This window comes from Pleurodeles waltl, chromosome 9, assembly GCF_031143425.1.
Source record: "Pleurodeles waltl isolate 20211129_DDA chromosome 9, aPleWal1.hap1.20221129, whole genome shotgun sequence".
In the NCBI taxonomy this organism is placed as follows: domain Eukaryota; kingdom Metazoa; phylum Chordata; class Amphibia; order Caudata; family Salamandridae; genus Pleurodeles; species Pleurodeles waltl.
The window spans coordinates 566,937,659-566,952,474 of NC_090448.1; the positions used below are offsets into that span (position 1 = coordinate 566,937,659).

Below are 14,816 nucleotides of genomic sequence, written 5' to 3' on the forward strand. Positions count from 1 at the left end.
TTTTTTTAATAAGATCCATGCCTTCATATTGAAAAAGGTGTCAGGCGGACATGACCATCCCTGCTATCTGACTATTCCGCTTTTCTACATATATTAGAGCATACCCCATTGCATCTGCATCTTTCTGTTGGATCCACGTGTTACATGTTACTTTCTGCTATGCTTTTTTTTGTCTGGCCTAGAGACAGATTTAGGTGGTTTGTAACCTCATGTTTTCTCAGAAAAAAATACTAAAAAATAAACAGAATATATGTACAAAGAAGGTCTTTGGTAAGCTCTCTTCATCCGTTGGTATGGTCAAATGTCATTTATATTTTGCTTGCGCCCTCCTGGGCCGACAGCATGGGGAAGTGGGTCAGCTAACTTCAGCCATCTGATCGCCTCAGTTGGAGTGTTGGAATTTTGCTCTTACACATGTGCTCATCCATCTACAAAACAGTCCTACTCAGTGCCCGGGTTTGCTAGGCAAATCTCTGTTTAATTTCAGATCAAATTACTTGATTTATTATTCATTTTTGCAATGTGTCATTTTTCATGTAATTTTTCTGCTAATATATGTCCACCACCTGGATGCTTTTTCCCATTTTTACTAATGCTTGTAGATTTATCCACCTGTACATCCTAGTTCATATTTTTGCAAATAAAATCGTAGGTTTTACAAGGCCGGATCTATGTTTTTGCTGATACTTGTTTCATAACTAAATGTGTATATACTGCTCTCATCCTTTCCTCTCTGGCCCTTTCACTTCTTTGTCAACATGTTGTAATTAACCTTAACCTTAATTAACCTTTGTTCAATCTTTGCAGTCGTTTACAAATATAATTCAGATTAGGATCTTTCAAACCTAGAAACATGAACCTAAATGCAGTTGTGGTTTGCACGAATCAGAAGGGGCAGGGCGGCATGCAGGAGGATTAAATAAAAAAAAAAAAAAAAAAAAAAAGGAATACTTACCTTCTCCGTCGCTCCACGCTGCTCCTCTCCACCGTTGCTGGACTGCAGGCACAGGCCCACAGCCTGCCCTGCGGCCAATCCTGATGCTGCTCATGAGCTCTGAGGGGGAGTGCTGAGCACTCCCCCTCATTGCGCGTCACCCCCTTAGCCCCACCCCTTCCCCCCCAAAGATGATAATAAACACAGTTTATTATAATTTTTGGGGAAAAGGTTTTGCAGCTCCCGCTTCTGCCAGGAAGGCAACGCTCCTCTGCCCTTTTGGAGGAGCCGCCCCTGCCTAAATGTCTGCCAGATTTAGAGCGTCCAACAGCATCCCTGACAGAACAAATATTGTACTCTCTTTTAAATCAAATCCCCATCCCTCATAATCTACAGTCCCCAAGCCCCCTTTTAGTGAATAGTTCTTTTAGAACAAGCATTTGCTATGCAATAGGTCTCGCATTTGTTTGAGTTAGAGCTATTGGCATTGTAAATGCATAACTGGACTTTTCTTGCCACATAAATTAGTCAATCCAGCTGCATAGTTTGGTCCTCTCTGCCACATAATTCCAATGGCCTTGCATATAACTAAAGCACTTCCATTTACCTTTTTCTTCTACGTGCAACAAAACATTTATATATTACCATTATTTATTATACTTGTTTATATTATTATTTTGGGGTCCCCCCAACCTAGTGTGGGGACCCAGAGATGACCTAGACAGAAAGAGTACATCATGCAGTTTGGGGCAAAAATGTTTTATAAAGGGAATGCCCCTCAAAGCATTATGGGGAGAGATTCAGAATGCAGCAAATATTGTAGTATCTTGACTATAATGCTCAGAACAGCCTCTAGAGGGCACCTCTATAAAAATATCATTTGTAGGAAACATGGTCATGTAACCATATAGTCAGCCCCTAGAGAGCATAACCACATGAAAACAGAATGCAGTGTAACCATATATTTTAGGGCATAGTGCATTACACATTTTCAGGCCCAGCAGGCCTACTAGAATAATGTTACAAACAAGCCTCTTAAAAAACAAACTCCTCCCAGCTGTAAAACAAATGTTCCAGCCATGAGAGAACTTAAAAAGACCCTGACTGGTGGGAGGGGTTATTATTTTGGTGTTCCCCTCAACCTAGTATGGGGGCCAAGGGATGCCTTAGACAGAAAGAGTGCATCGTGCTGAACATTTTGATGGTGGTCCCATTGTCCTAGGACCACCACACGGTGAGTTATGGGCAAAAATGTTTTGTAAAAGGAATTCTCCGCAAAGTATTATAGGGCAAGTTCCCGAGTGCAGCTAATATTGTAGTATCTTGTTTGTAATGCTCAGAACAGCCCCTAGAGGACATCATAATGAAAATATCATTTGTAAGAAACATGGTCATGTAACCATATAGTCAGCGCCTAGAGGGCATAACTACAGGAAAACAGAATATCAGAATTTAATGCAGTATAACCATATAAGTAGCCCCTAGAGGGCGTAGTGCCTTACACATTTTCAGGCCTAGCAGGCCTACTGCAATACTGTTATAAATAAGGCCCTTAAAACACAAACTACTCCCAGCTGTAAAAAAAAAGTTCCAGCCATGGGAGAACTTCAAAAGACATTGAATGGTGGGAGAGGTTACTATTGTGCCCCCCCCACCCTATTATGGGGACTCTGAGATGACCTAAGGGAAAGAGCGCATTGTGCTGAATAGTTTGGTGGTGGTCCCATTGTTGTAGCACCACCACAGGCTGAGTTACGGGCAAAAATGTTTTGAAAATAAATGCCCCGCAAAGCATTATGGGGCAAGCTTCCCGAATGCAGTGACTATTGCAGTGTCAGGTCTCCCGCTGTGCCGGGAGAGCCACTTTGAGGATTTCTGTTTTTTTTTGCTGTTTTAAATGTTCCAGTTTGCATATTTTTCAACTGCTAAAATTGTTAAGTAGTACTCATGTAAAGCGCTCCTTTGATCGAGGTTGCACTATATGAAACTTCATGTAGTCATTATAAAGCACTCCTCCGATCGAGTTCGCACTATATAAAACTTCATATACTCATGTAAAGCGCTCCTGCGAAATGAACCCTTTAAAAAATATATTAAATAAATAAAAAAGGGCCCTCCTCCAGCTTGCAGCCTTTGTGGGCAGACACCACAAAGAAACAACGGCATGCTGAAAACAAGGAAGAGGAAGGAACAAAATATGGCCATGCAGCACGAAGTGGTGAGGCAAACGAAAAAAGTAGTGTGCCTCACGAAGGTATATAGATCGTGCAATAATCCATGTAACAGGGTCAGTCTCCAAGGTGATAAGAAAGCAGCCTCAAGGCGGGACAAATGTAAAACATTTACCTAGGCAATCAAGGGAATTTTGAAAGGCAGGCCAAGGAATGAATGCAAGTGATGGGTGTGAAATGGGCGTGGTGCAAGCCCACAGATGTAGATTACAACATGTCGAGAGACAGCACTTCCGTGCTGCCTAGGCTCAACCTAAAAATAAGCGACCAGTTCTGATTTCAGCTACTTGTTATAAGACCTACAGTGATGTCAAATATATCTTTAATAACCATGTTCTTTCGCTCCTTACATAGGGTAAATAATACACGGGTTGAATTGGTACCAAGAGATAGATTAAACGTTTTAAATATGCTGACCCATTCCTTAATTAACAATGGCAAAGATTTGGTGGAATAAGTACAACACTATGAGCCAGCTTTATAAGACCCTTGCGCCCCGTAGCGCCACATTTGTTGCAAAAGTTTGCCGCATATGTGATGCTAACAGGCCCAACCATAGCGCCATATTTCCAAGGTGGCGCAAACTAGGTTTGAGCCAGCTTGTAAACCCTTTGCTCCACATCATGCATAATATATGCATGGGGGGGACATTCCCTGGTTAGAGGATCACTATAAATTACGCAATGGAATCTACAAGATTCCATTGCGCCATTTCTAGCATCATTTTTATCACTTGCTCATAGCAGGCATTAACATGAGGCTCCCTTTGATTTCAACGGCCCTCTTAACACTATACTGGATTAGCATCCTTTTTTACGCTAATCCAGTATAGCGTTACAATAGCGTTAAAAAAGTGACACTATTGCCCCTAACATGTGCCATGGTGAGCCGGCTTGTAAATACGGCGCTACCATGGTGGCGTTAGGAGACGCAAGGAGGTCCTAAGGAAAGTGGCGCATTACTAGTGATGGGCCACTTTCTTGTAAATATGGCCCTATGTTTTGTGTCAATTATGAACTTGGGTATCTAAAGAAGAAACCTTAACTTATTGGCAGTCTCATTATTGAGGGCACTGGTTTGAACTCCATAGCTGGAATGGCATGTAAACTTCCTAAACAAGCGAGATGCCCTCTGGTAGGGAATGCGAGAAGCTACGTTGTAAGGAAATGCCTCCTTGGCATGGTTACCCCCTGACTTTTTGCCTTTGCTGATGCTAAGTTTTGATTTGAAAGTGTGCTGAGGCCTGCTAACCAGGCCCCAGCACCAGTGTTCTTTCCCTAACCTGTACTTTTGTTTTCACAATTGGCACACCCTGGCATCCAGGTAAGTCCCTTGTAACTGGCACCCCTGGTACCAAGGGCCCTGATGCCAGGGAAGGTCTCTAAGGGCTGCAGCATGTCTTATGCCACCCTGGGGACCCCTCACTCAGCACAGACACACTGCTTGCCAGCTTGTGTGTGCTGGTGAGGACAAAACGAGTAAGTCGACATAGCACTCCCCTCAGGGTGCCATGCCAACCTCACACTGCCTAGGCAGTATAGATAAGTCACCCCTCTAGCAGGCCTTACAGCCCTAAGGCAGGGTGCACTATACCATAGGTGAGGGCACCAGTGCATGAGCACTGTGCCCCTACAGTGTCTAAGCAAAACCTTAGACATTGTAAGTGCAGGGTAGCCATAAGAGTATATGGTCTGGGACTCTGTTAAACACGAACTCCACAGCACCATAATGGCTACACTGAAAACTGGGAAGTTTGGTATCAAACTTCTCAGCACAATAAATGTACACTGATGCCAGTGTACAATTTATTGTAACATACACCCCAGAGGGCACCTTAGAGGTGCCCCCTGAAACCTTAACCAACTACCCGTGTAGGCTGACTGGTTTTAGCAGCCTGCCACACTCGAGACATGTTGCTGGCCACATGGGGAGAGTGCCTTTGTCACTCTTTGGCTAGTAACAAAGCCTGTACTGGGTGGAGGCGCTTCACACCTCCCCCCTGCAGGAACTGTAACACCTGGGGGTGAGCCTCAAAGGCTCACCCCCTTTGTTACAGCACCACAGGGCACTCCAGCTAGTGGAGTTGCCCGCCCCCTCCGGCCACGGCCCCACTTTTGGCAGAAAGGCCAGAGGAAATAATGAGAATAACAAGGAGGAGTCACTGGCCAGTCAGGACAGCCCCTAAGGTGTCCTGAGCTGAGGTGACTATAACTTTTAGAAATCCTCCATCTTGCAGATGGAGGATTCCCCCAATAGGGATAGGAATGTGACCCCCTCCCCTTGGGAGGAGGCACAAAGAGGGTGTACCCACCCTCAGGGCTAGTAGCCATTGGCTACTAACCCCCAGACCTAAACACGCCCTTAAATTTAGTATTTAAGGGCTCCCCAGAACCTAGGAACTCAGATTCCTGCAACTTAAGAAGAAGGGGACTGCTGAGCTGAAAAACCCTGCAGAGAAGACGGAGACACCAACTGCTTTGGCCCCAGCTCTACCGGCCTGTCTCCCCCCTTCGGAAGAAAACTGCTCCAGCGACGCTTTACCCAGAACCAGTGACCTCTGAATCCTCAGAGGACTGCCCTGCTCTAAAAGGACCAAGAAACTCCCGAGAACAGCGGCCCTGTTCACCCAAGACTGCAACTTTCTTTCCATAGGAGCAACTTTAAAACGACTGCGTTTCCCGCCAGAAGCGTGAGACTTGCAACTCTTCACCCGACGCCCCGGCTCGACTTGTGGAGAAACAACACTTCAGGGAGGACTCCCCGGCGACTCCGAGACTGTGAGTAACCAAAGTTGTCCCCCCTGAACCCCCACAGTGACGCCTGCAGAGTGAATCCCAAGGCTCCCCCTGACCGCGACTGCCTGACTCTCAGATCCCGACGCCTGGAAAAGTCCCTGCACCCTCAGCCCCCAGGACCTGAAGGATCGGAACTCCAGTGCAGGAGTGACCCCCAGGAGGCCCTCTCCCTTGCCCAGGTGGTGGCTACCCCGAGGAGCCCCCCCCTTGCCTGCCTGCATCGCTGAAGAGACCCCTTGGTCTCCCATTGATTCCAATTGAAAACCCGACGTGTGTTTGCACACTGCACCCGGCCGCCCCTGTGCTGCTGAGGGTGTTATTTCTGTGCTAACTTGTCCCCCCCCCGGTGCCCTACAAAACCCCCCTGGTCTGCCCTCCGAAGACGCGGGTACTTACCTGCTGGCAGACTGGAAGCGGGGCACCCCCTTCTCCATTGAAGCCTATGCGTTTTGGGCACCACTTTGAACTCTGCACCTGACTGGCCCTGAGCTGCTGGTGTGGTAACTTTCGGGTTGCTCTGAACCCCCAACGGTGGGCTACCTTGGACCCAAACTTGAACCCCGTAGGTGGTTACCTTACCTGCAAAAACTAACTAACTCTTACTCCCCCCAGGAACTGTTGAAAATTGCACTGTGTCTAGTTTTAAAATAGCTATATGTGATTTATTTGAAAACTGTGTATGCTATTTTGATTATTCAAAGTTCCTAAAGTACCTACCTGCAATACCTTTCATTTGAAGTATTACATGTAAATCTTGAACCTGTGGTTCTTAAAATAAACTAAGAAAATATATTTTTCTATACAAAAACCCATTGGCCTGGAATTGTCTCTGAGTGTGTGTTCCTCATTTATTGCCTGTGTGTGTACAACACATGCTTAACACTACTCCTTTGATAAGCCTACTGCTCGACCACACTACCACAAAATAAAGCATTAGTATTATCTCTTTTTGCCACTATCTTACCTCTAAGGGGAACCCTTGGACTCTGTGCATACTATTCCTTACTTTGAAATAGTGCATACAGAGCCAACTTCTTACATTGGTGGATCAGCGGTGGAGTACAAGACTTTGCATTTGCTGGACTACTCAGCCAACACCTGATCACACGACTAAATTCCAAAAATTGTCATTAGAAATTGATTTTTGCAATTTGAACTATTTTTCTAAATTCTTAAAAGTCCAGCTGGGGCTTTGTGTTAGTCCCTGTTAGCATTTCTTTTAGAGTTTAAAAGTTTTGTGAAAGTTTGAATTAGGTTCTAGAACTAGTTTTAGATTCTTAAAAAGTATTCCAACTTTTAGAAACATAGGTGGTCATTCCAACCTCGGCGGTAAAAGGCGCTTACCGCCAGACAGAAGACCGCCAAAACACCGCCGCGGTCGCGGTAAACCGCCACGGTCATTCTGACCCACACTAGGCAAACCGCTAAAATACCGCCATCCACAAAAGTCCGCCACACCAAAGGTCAGCGATAAACTGGCGGTGACCAAACCTCCACCATCACGCCAACAGAAATACGCCCATGCCATTACGACCCACGAATCCACGCAGCGGTCTTTCAACCGCGGTATTCTATTGGCGGTACACACTGCCGCGGTCGAAATACACATACACCTACAAAACACTACCACATTGGACAATTCTAAATACACACACCTGATACACATACACACACCACTCCCACACACCCAATACATTATAAAACACACACCCACATCACCCACAAACCCTTACGGCCAGAAATATCGAACGAAGACCAGAGAGACACCACAATCTACAAACAAGCATCCACAGACACACAATACCAATACCCACAGAACTTCCACGCACCTCACACAACACACCACTAAATAGCACCCCACCTATCACTACACACTCCACCCCACACATCATCCACACCACCCCATGGCACCTCAAAGACACCCCAGGTTCTCAGATGCTGAAGTCAGGGTCATGGTGGAGGAAATCCTATGAGTAGAGCCCCAGCTGTTCGGGACACAGGTGCAGCAAACCACCATTGCCAGGAAGATGGAGCTATGGAGCAGAATAGTGGACAGGGTCAATGCTGTGGGACAGCACCCAAGAAATCGGGATGACATCAGGAAGAGGTGGAACGACCTACGGGGGAAGGTGCGTTCCATGGTATCAAGGCACAACATCGCGGTACAGCGGACTGGCGGCGGACCTCCACCTCCTCCCCCAGAATTTACAACATGGGAGGAGCAAGTCTTGAACATCCTGCATCCTGAGGGCCTCGCTGGAGTAGGCGGAGGAATGGACTCTGGTAAGTCTCATCTTCACTACTTCATCCCCCCACCCCACCTGCATGCCAACTCATACCCCCACCCTCACCCCCTTCACAACTACCCCTTGCAAATGTCTCACCATCACAACCCACCCATCCCAAAACTTAGCCCTGCATGCGGCCCCAAAGCATGGACACCCAAATGAATATTTGTATCTAAAAGTAGATCAACCTAGATATCCATGCCTGTATACTTTACCTAAGGTACATAAAGGCCTACCTTTCCCACCTGGTAGACCAATTGTCTCAGGTATTCTGGGTCCTACAGAAAGACTTTCAGAGTTTGTGGACTGCTTTTTGCAACCCATAGTTTATAATTTACCTTCATTTATAAAAGACACTACACATATTCTGAGTCTTTTGAATGATGTTGAGTGGGAAGATAATATGCTATTAGTGACATTGGATGTGGTCTCCTTGTACACATGTATTAATCATGAGTTGGGACAAGAAGCCGTTAGGTTTTTCCTGAATAAAAGATCAGCTAGTCTCTGGGCACACACGGAGATGCTACTTGAAATTATGAATATTGTTCTTACTAATAACTATTTCCTATTCAATAACATGTGGTTCCTACAAAAGCAAGGTGTAGCCATGGGTTCGAAGTTCTCCCCCTCCTATGCAAATCTTTTCATGGGATGGTTCGAACATAATTGGGTATGGGGCCCTTCATCTGCTCAGCGGCAAACTCATATCCTGTTCTGGGGACGCTATATAGACAATTGTTTTCTACTATGGACTGGTGGAGAACAAAAACTAGTGGAATTCTGTAGCTTTTTAAACTCCAATACTTTGAATGTCAAATTTACATATCAGTTCAGTGCAGTCAGCATCGAATTTTTGGATGTGGAGATTTTTGTCTCTGGAGGCAAAATTCAGAGCAAACTTTTTCGTAAGACAACGGCCTGTAACTGCATTCTACATGCCGACAGCTCACATCCTAGACACCAGATAGCCTCCATCCCTTTTGCCGAAATGGTAAGAGCAAGGTGCAATTGTAGCCGAGATGAGGATTTTCGGCATCAGATAGATGATATGGGCAAGAGATTTGTTGCACGTGGTTATTCGAACAAGTTGATTAGGAGAGCGCAGTCTAGAGCATTACATCTCACAAGAGGCAACATCTTGAAAACCAAAGAACGCCAATTGGTTGCAGATGACTCGAATAAGATAAGATTCATAACTGATTATAACGATGCATCCCGATCCTTGAGAGATTCATGAGGAAACACTGGAACATGTTGCTTCAGGATGAGTCTACAAAAGATCTACTACCTGTTAGAGTTTCAACTACTTACAGAAGGGGCAGGAACTTGAAGAGTTTTTTATGCCCTAGTTTCTCTAGTAGCCCCACGAACAAAACATGGCTTTCCACAAAACTCATTGGTTTTTTCAGGTGTGGTTGCTGTGGGGTCTGCCGTTGGGCATGTAACAACATTAGTGAATTTAGGGAGGGTGGCAAACATTTCAATATCAAAACATTGATTAATTGCAATACCACTCATGTAGTTTATATTATACGTTGTAAATGTCTCAAGATTTACGTAGGAAGCACAATACGCCAACTTAAAATTCGAATTGGGGAACACGTTAGAGCACTTAAGAATAATGATGTGAGGTATCCCCTGGTAGCACATGTGGCTGATTGTGTTTCGCAAACTACACATAGAAGTTTGGAATTCTTTGGAATAGAACATATCCCTAAGGATCCTAGGGGTGGCAACAGAGAATTAGCATTACGCAAGAAAGAAGCTCTCTGGATCATGAGACTAAGGGCCGTTGAACTAGGCCTCGATTCGGATAGGGAATTAGAGTTCTTTTTGGGGGACTGATATGTTTTGCTCTCACTTAATTATACTATCACCCAATGATATAACTTTTGATGTTGTGTAATTCCAGTATTCACTGTAAATGCTCTGATTCGATACTATTGTGAATTATGTAACATCGATTAGTACATGCTCAACAGTACCCTTGTGTTGTTATATCTGTATTTTGTCTGATGAAATTTTTGGGTTATGTAAACTCATTCCACACCTAGGGTAGACTTTTTTCTGCTAACTATGAGCCAAAATTCTCCAATCAGCCACTTTCATATACACATAGTTCTCTATGTGGAGGCATTGATTTCATTTTTCTATCATTATTTATTAAGACATTTAACTTCCTTTAGTTCTCATTGACAATTGATTTATGGGGTTCAGTTTCATAAGTTCCAGTTCACTTGTAAGTTAAATCAGTTTTCTTCTCCTTCATTCTCCTACATCATAGGTGAACTTGTCCCTGATTTGTTTTACGACAGAAGAATGTGTCGAATATTTTTCAATAATGTTAGATTGGTGCTCTCTCTTATGTTTCAGTGTAATTGTGATCCCTCACCGGCTTATCTAGTATGAGATCGTGTCTACGAATTTCTAGCGCTGTACTACTCTCTGGTTTGTTAACCTATGTGGTTTGAAGAAATGTTTTTGTTTCACGTTGCTCCAGATCTCCTAATTATATGTCCATTAGGCGTGTTAAGCATTTACTCATTCTTGTATATTCCATGTAGTGGACAATTGCTCTTGTACGGACTTGGGATTAGTCCCTTTTTTACTTTGCGTGTTCTTTGCTGGGACGCGGGTCCCGGTAGCGTATTTGTTTCCTCAGTTGATGTTTGGACTAAACGCTTACTCACGTTGACTGGTTACTTAGTTAAGGATTGTGTTTACCAGTTTCTAGTGGTGCATTCAATTTTGGTACCGTCAATGTATGTGATTAGATGTAACTCTATCATTTTACGTTGTCCCGCAGTGTCTAATTAGGCTCGTCAGGCATTTCGAACATTTAACCCTTTCTTCTGTTCCCTTTTTTTAGTTGACAATTCCACTCACATTGGCTTTAGATTAGTCCTTTGCTTATTTTGCGTGTTCATTGTGGTGACGCTGGTCCCGGAAGTGTATTTACTTCCTGGTTTGTTCGCGGATTAACGAGGAGACGCGTACTCTCGTTGAGGCTGTTTCGTACCATCAACGTTATTCATATGGCCACATATAGGGCATCGTTTTTGCTTTAGAGGTAAGTTTTTGAAACATGGGCTATAATGACTCTTTTGAGTGACTGTGTATGAAGATATTGAGTGATGGCACGTTATGCACGTGTTATTTAGACTTTTTTCTCTTCTGACTTCGTTTCAGCAGATTCAAGCAGACGGATTTATATATTTTTCTCCTCACTGATTTTGAATGAAGGTATCTTTCTTGAGCGTTGATTTTAACCACAATGTGACGATAATTCATTGAGATTTTTATGGTATATGTGGAGGCTAACAAACTAAAACAGGTCATCTGGCCTTTTCCATTTCTTTCTTCCTTTTTATTCTTGTTGCCAGATCGCATTAACCATGACCGCTGTTGCAATAACAGCTGGCTAAATATAAAATTCGAAGATTGATTTAACTAAAGGTATTTGTTAAGTTTAGTTTTTCTTTCTTTCTACATCTCAGTAAGAAATTTGATTTCTGGGCAGCGTGTAGGGTGATTTTCTTTCTGAAGATTCTTTTCTGGAGACTGAAGGCTTTGAGGGGCCACGTTTGATGTTAATTGATTAGGAGTTAACACATCACTATAATGGGCTTTTGCTATAAGAGTACATGAAAAAATCACTATAGCGTGGTGCATGCATCACATTTTTTCTTTTTCTGCACTTAATATTCTGGTTTGGCTTTGACAGAGACACTGGTTGTTTCTGGGTTTCCCTATCACAATTCAAGTGATCATTTTGGAGCATTTGCTGTTTTGTGTTTAATAATTGTAGCCCTGAAGAAGTCGTTTGGGATTTCAAAGGAGACTTCCCTGACGAAACAAGTGTTGGCAGAAGATTTTTTCAGCAATCTGTAATAGGTGTACCTGAATACAAATTCAGGCAGAGAATTTGTCATTAAGACAGAGGATTTTTTCACCAATGTGTAATAATTGTACCTAAATACAAATTCAGGCAGAGAATTTGTCATTAATCTGCAAGAACTGTATCATAACATTAAACATAAATTCAATATAAATTGTTCTAATTTTCGATTGTTACTCAATTCTATATTTTTTCGTGTATGACGAAGATTTTGTTGATGATACGATGGCCAGTTTAATGTATAACTTGCTGTTTCAAACCCTATTGTAATTTGGGTTATGTATGGTTTTACACTTGTGGATAATTTTCATTGATGAAGGAGTTGCCACACATTTGCTTTCTTAGTGTACTTGGTCTTCGACCTTAGGGATTGGGTGTTTCCCCTGTGTTAGCACCTTTTCATCTTTGAACACCAACTGGTTTAATAAAGGATCCCGAGCGCCCACTAAACCCTAACATAACACCCCTATTTGGTAGTTCACCGCTGAACTGGGCACCGCCGTCTCAAGCACCGCTGAACAGGGCCCTTTCAATCAAACACCGCTGAACTGGGGACCGCCGTCTCAAGCACCGCTGAACTGGGCACCGCCGTCTCAAGCACCGCTGAACAGGGCCCTTTCAATCAAACACCGCTGAACTGGGGACCGCCGTCTCAAGCACCGCTGAACTGGGCACCGCCGCCTCAAGCACCGCTGAACTGGGCCCTTCATCTCAAGCGCTGCTCCGCTGGGCCCTTCATCTCAAGCACCGCTCCGCTGGGCCCTTCATCTCAAGCACCGCTCCACTGGGCCCTTCATCTCAAGCACCGCTCCGCTGGGCCCTTCATCTCAAGCACCGCTCCGCTGGGCACCGCCGTCTCAAGCACCGCTGAACTGGGCCCTTCATCTCAAGCACCGCTCTGCTGGGCCCTTCATCTCAAGCACCGCTCCGCTGGGCCCTTCATCTCAAGCACCGCTCCGCTGGGCCCTTCATCTCAAGCACCGCTCCGCTGGGCACCGCCGTCTCAAGCACCGCTGAACTGGGCCCTTCATCTCAAGCACCGCTCCGCTGGGCCCTTCATCTCAAGCACCGCTCTGCTGGGCCCTTCATCTCAAGCACCGCTCCGCTGGGCCCTTCATCTCAAGCACCGCTCCGCTGGGCACCGCTGTCTCAAGCACTGCTGAACTGGGCCCTTCATCTCAAGCACCGCTCCGCTGGGCCCTTCATCTCAAGCACTGCTCCGCTGGGCAACGCCGTCTCAAGCACCGTTGAACAGGGCACCGCCGTCTCAAGCACCGCTGAACTGGGCCCTTCATCTCAAGCACCGCTCCGCTGGGCACTTCATCTCAAGCACCGCTCCGCTGGGCCCTTCATCTCAAGCACCGCTCAGCTGGCCACCGCCGTCTCAAGCACCGCTCCGCTGGGCCCTTCATCTCAAGCACCGCTGGCCCATTGGCGGAAGAGGCAGGCCCGCATCTGTGTCGGGCAGGGCTGCACGAAGCACTCTGGGCACTAGTCCCCCTCCAGTACCAGTGGAGACTATTATCCACTTGAGAGACTGTGGCTTTGCACTCCCCAGGATTGGACAGTGGGCAAGCCACCCACTGTAGAGACTTGAGAGACTGTGGCTTTGCACTCCCCAGGATATGGCAGTGGGCAGCCCACCCACTGTAGAGACTTGTGAGACTGTGGCATTGCACTCCCCAGGATGGAACAGTGGGCAACCCACCCACTGTAGAGACTTGTGAGACTGTGGCTTTGCACTCCCCAGGATGGAACAGTGGGCAACCCCCCCACTGTAGAGACTTGTGAGACTGTGACTTTGCACTCCCCAGGATGGGACAGTGGCCATGGAGGCCCCTCGTGGATCTGGCGTCGTGTACTCAATTGGCTGAGGTGCATCCCCTTCCCTTCCCCCTGAGGTGGCTGTAGTTTTTCTATCTGATGCCCCTGCAGTGTTCTCTCCGTTTAGGTCAGGTATCTTGTGTGGGCCTTGCCCATGTGAATTGGGCCCAGTGGTCCACGGACAATGACAGCTAGAATTATCGGACTTTTAAGATTTAAGTATATATTAGTTTTAAATGTGTGATATTTTTATAAGGCAATAATCCAATATATTCGACTGCTTATGATTTATTCCTTTTGTCTTTGCATTCTTTCGGGGGGGCTTGGGGGTTGTAACAGTGATGTATTGCTATGCATTGATGTGTGTGTTGTAGTGGGTGGGGGTGGGGGGGTGTGTGTCACGTATGTGTGTCCCCGTAATATTTTCTCCTCCCCCCTCCCCTGTGTCGTAGGTGCAGTACTCACCGTTGTCTTCTGCGCCGGCGTTCGTGCTCCTGGTAGAGGAGCAGGAATACAATAGCTGGTAGGATGTGTAATTCGGGTTCCATGCTGTCCAGATTCCTCGTGGGGTGTATGGAGGTGAGCGTTTTCGGTTTGAAATGTCTGTTTCCGCCGTGTTTTTATCGGCGGGGCTACCGCCCCGGAAAAGGTGGCGGATTGGTGGGTTGTGATAGGGTGGGCGGTACATTGTCTCCCGCCTGTCTGTTGGCGGTGACCGCCGCGCTGTTTGTTTGTCCCGCCGTGGCAGTCGGAGTGTTAAAGTGGCGGTCTCTGTTGGCGGTTTCCGCCAGGGTCAGAATTCCATTTTTTTAACCGCCAGCCTGTTGGCGGGTTAGCCGCCGC

General features: G+C 45.7%; 1 protein-coding gene across 2 annotated transcripts in view; it reads right to left on the reverse strand.

The window, feature by feature from the left end:
• Positions 1 to 14,816, reverse strand: part of LOC138259667 (cytochrome P450 2A13-like) — a 918,770-nt gene that overhangs the window by 734,116 nt on the left and 169,838 nt on the right. The gene's annotated exons all lie outside the window — the stretch shown is intronic.